This window comes from Bufo bufo, chromosome 3 (genome assembly GCF_905171765.1).
Source record: "Bufo bufo chromosome 3, aBufBuf1.1, whole genome shotgun sequence".
Classification (NCBI taxonomy): domain Eukaryota; kingdom Metazoa; phylum Chordata; class Amphibia; order Anura; family Bufonidae; genus Bufo; species Bufo bufo.
Window position 1 is genome coordinate 646,356,442 of NC_053391.1, and position 4,643 is coordinate 646,361,084.

Sequence of the window (4,643 nt, forward strand, 5' to 3'; positions counted from 1 at the left end):
TGTCTATTGTTGTGAATTAGATGAAGATCAGATCACATTTTATGACCAATTTGCGCAGAAATCCATATAATTCCAAAGGGTTCACATACTTTTTCTTGCAACTGTATATATATATATATATATATATATATATTGTGACACAGTGAGTGGTTGTGTCTGGCAAGGCAGGCATTTTCCTCCCAGGATGTACGGCTGGGTTTCCAGCCAGGTGAGGTCAAATACCAGACCTGAGTTTAAGTGCCGATCCGGGTTTTGGCAGCCTGCTGTGGACTACTGGAGGCAGAACTACCAGCAAGGTGATTGGTGTTATATGAACTTTTTATTGTGTGTGAATTAACACTAAGACTGCAAAGTTACATGCTGTTTTGTGCAATTGCCTCAAGTGTGTATAAACACTGACGTTTTGACTTAAGAACTTGTATTTTGCCCTATCTACCAGGGCGAAACCCCACTATATATATACACTCACCTAAAGAATTATTAGGAACACCATACTAATACGGTGTTGGACCCCCTTTTGCCTTCAGAACTGCCTTAATTCTACGTGGCATTGATTCAACAAGGTGCTGATAGCATTCTTTAGAAATATTGGCCCATATTGATAGGATAGCATCTTGCAGTTGATGGAGATTTGAGGGATGCACATCCAGGGCACGAACCTCCCGTTTCCACCACATCCCAAAGATGCTCTATTGGGTTGAGATCTGGTGACTGTGGGGGCCATTTTAGTACAGTGAACTCATTGTCATGTTCAAGAAACCAATTTGAAATGATTTGAGCTTTGTGACATGGTGCATTATCCTGCTGGAAGTAGCCATCAGAGGATGGGTACATGTTCTCATTCTGTTTACGCCAAATTCGGACTCTACCATTTGAATGTCTCAACAGAAATCGAGACTCATCAGACCAGGCAACATTTTTCCAGTCTTCAACAGTCCAATTTTGGTGAGCTCGTGCAAATTGTAGCCTTTTTTTCCTATTTGTAGTGGAGATGAGTGGTACCCGGTGGGGTCTTCTGCTGTTGTAGCCCATCCGCCTCAAGGTTGTGCATGTTGTGGCTTCACAAATGCTTTGCTGCATACCTCGGTTGTAACGTGTGGTTATTTCAGTCAACGTTGCTCTTCTATCAGCTTGAATCAGTCGGCCCATTCTCCTCTGACCTCTAGCTTCCACAAGGCATTTTCGCCCACAGGACTGCCGCATACTGGATGTTTTTCCCTTTTCACACCATTCTTTGTAAACCCTAGAAATGGTTGTGCGTGAAATCCCAGTAACTGAGCAGATTGTGAAATACTCAGACCGGCCCGTCTGGCACCAACAACCATGCCACGCTCAAAATTGCTTAAATCACCTTTCTTTCCCATTCTGACATTCAGTTTGGAGTTCAGGAGATTGTCTTGACCAGGACCACACCCCTAAATGCATTGAAGCAACTGCCATGTGATTGGTTGACTAGATAATTGCATTAATGAGAAATAGAACAGGTGTTCCTAATAATTCTTTAGGTGAGTGTATATATACACACATCTAGCCAAAAATGAAAAGTCATAGATTGCCAGCACCGACAGTTTCTGGGATGACATCAAGGAAATCGTGTACTAGAATGGATGGAATGTATCCACAAGTGACAACATATTCAGGAGCACTGTACACCTTTTTTCCACCATTCAAAGTCCCCAGTGTGGCTCACAATCTAATTTTCCTTTCTCAGATACTCTAGGGCCAATTAATCAATATGTTCATGGAAGGAAACTGGATTACCCTCAAATAAACATGGGTAGAACATGCGGTACAAACTCCATGCAGATGTTTACCTTGGTTTGATTTGATCCTAGAACTCCAGTTCCGCACTGCAACAGTTTTAGCCACTGAGCCATTTTTGGTTCACTAATTCAACAGAAGTTGAACTATAGGGGGTGTAGAGGTAGAAGTCAGCCCGAATCATGGTACTAGGAGTTGTCAAGCGGTCACTTTGCCACATAAATAAAACGATAGGAACTTCAGATTAAAGTTTTTTTTTGATTGTTAGGATAGGTCTTAAGTATCTGATTGTTGGGGTTCTGACACTTGTGACCCTCGCTGATCAGCTTTTTGAGGAGGCATCTGTCACATGTCCTAAGCCCAGCTCAGTCCCATTGAAGTGAGTGGGGATGAGCTGCGATACCAAGCGGCCTCCTCATACAGCTAATCAGCGGGGGGCCACCACCAATCAGATACTGAGGATAGGTCATCAGTAGTGTTGAACGAAGTAAAGCATTCGAAGTGGAATTCGATCCAAAGTTTAAGAAAACTTTAATTCACAATTAATCTGAATTTCCTCGTGCTTTGTGGTAACTAATCAGTTTTTCCTAAAATGGTGGCTATACGTGTTACAAAGTGAAATTAAGAAGCACGGGAACGCAAGACCACCCATATTGCCGTGCAGACAGCTAGTCTGCAGGTAACCATCTCCTGTGTTCTCATAGCCCTATAAAACCCTCATCCAGCACAGTCTCCACCATTGTCCTGTGAGCTAAGCAAGCGCTCATGCGCTATGGACAGTGTTGCTGCAAAGTGTATATCTGTGTGCATCACGTTCTAGTGCGCTGACATTCAGAGTTAATCTGTTGTTTTAGTGATACAGTTGCTGTACACTGTGGCCAACAGACAGTTGCCCAGGACCTCCAATGGAACGGGTAGTGACAAAAATGTTGCTGTAGCTGGCACAAGTAGCAGCAGAAGAAGGGGGGGGGGGTAGCAGAAGAAGGGGGGGGGGGGTAGCAGGAGCCGCAGCAACAAGAAAGAGTGTTTTGACCAACAATCCAGCTGTACTGAAATGGTTGACTCGCTGTTCAACATTATCTCAAGTGACAACAGATGCACACAGCCAGGAATTGGTGGGTTCCTCTAACACCATGCTTAGTTGGCATGGTCAAGGAACTGCCTCTTTGTTCTCACCTGTCCTCAACCTGCCTTTTGCTTTTGCTGCTCCTTCTGCTAGCAAAGTTGTAACAGCAGCAGCTGTGCGCCGCTGTTCCCCTGCTTATCACCGCGGTCCCGGGCGCCGTATTCAGCGGTGATCTGCTGCCAGTGTTTCCTTTCAGCCCTGGCCACAGCATGCTTGCTGCTTGTTTCCTGCAGCATTTCCTTAAGGGTCGGCGCGTCACTTCCTGTGTTTTATGGGTTGGATCATGTGACCTCGCTAACCAATCCTAGCCCTCTTGCACATATATAAGTGGCTCAGCCCCCTTCCCAGATGCCTCAGTGTCAAGGTCCTTGTGTCCTGCTAAGGTTCCTGATATCCGCTTGTGTTCCTGTGTGTCATGGACATTTCCGCGACAGGTGGCAGGAGATCAGTGAGACTGGCAACACATGGTTTGGTCTGGCATGTTTTCCGTTTGGATCAAATAGCGTCTTTGTTGTTTCTGGTGCTTGTCACACCTTCTTTCCCCAGGTGTGGCTATTAGGGTCGTTTAACCTTCTCTATTTATAGTTGCTTCTCCCTCAATGCTGTGCGGTTTATAGCTTCTGTTTGGACCTTTGGATAGATTGTGGTTGGATCTCGGCTGAGTTCCTGGTGCTTCCATTGCTCCTTTGAAGTTAAGGCTTTCCTTTCCCTTTTGTATTTTGTTTGGGTTCTGTGTGTTGCATTTCCCTTTTGTTTGTATTGGGTCTGAACGAGACTCCTGTTCGTCCTTCCTTTTGGAGGAACAGGTAGTCTCGTCCCTGCCATTAGTACCAGGGTCCCATAGGGCTTGATAGGACTCTAGGTATTCCTGCGTATGAACTCACCTACCTTTGGGGTCTGTTCATACTGGTAGTCAAAGTTTATTACGAGACAACGCGTTTCGGGGTCTCGACGACCCCTTTATCAAGTCTGTGTCACCCTAGTTTTAAGTGCAGCTGGGTGTATATTGCCAGGTTCCTTCTAAAAATGGCGCATGTCAGTGCCTTTCTTACAGCTCTCTGCCTGCGCGCCCTTTCCACATGTGCCATACACAGGATTGTAGCAAGAGCACTGTGGTGAACCGCTACATTTATTCCAACTTCACAACTGTAAGAAGGCACTGACATGCGCCATTTCTAGAAGGAACCAGGCAGTATACACCCAGCTGCACTTAAACTAGGGTGACACAGACTTGATAAAGGGGTCGTCAAGACCCCGAAACGCGTTGTCTCGTAATAAACTTTGTTGTATCCTGCATCGGGTTGTGGTTTTGCGCCTTATGATCATCTACTAGCTGGATCACTCCACCGTGACAAGCTGAGATACATTTTTCAATTTTGACCCGAGTGGCGACCTGGCCTTCGCCCCAATGGTTCTCTGACGCATCTGGCAGCACCAACCTGTGACCTACAAATCTCACAGCCTACCTGCAAGTATCTATCGTATCCACCTGCTTTTTGAAGGAAGCTGTTGTATCTTGACTTATTTACCCTATGAGCGCCTCTCTCACCCTTTGGCCATAACCTTACCATACTGGTAGTTAGTCAGGATTTTGGTTAGGGTTTTCACTAGGAGGTGTCCATTTTCCTTCCCTAGTTCTTAGGCCTGATTCCCTGTTCCCCCCTTTCCCCCCTATGCTTGGTGTGATGTTTCCCTCCCACACCGAAGCGTGACACTGTGTTCCTGACTCGTACTTGTGTTCCTAGACTCTGCTACC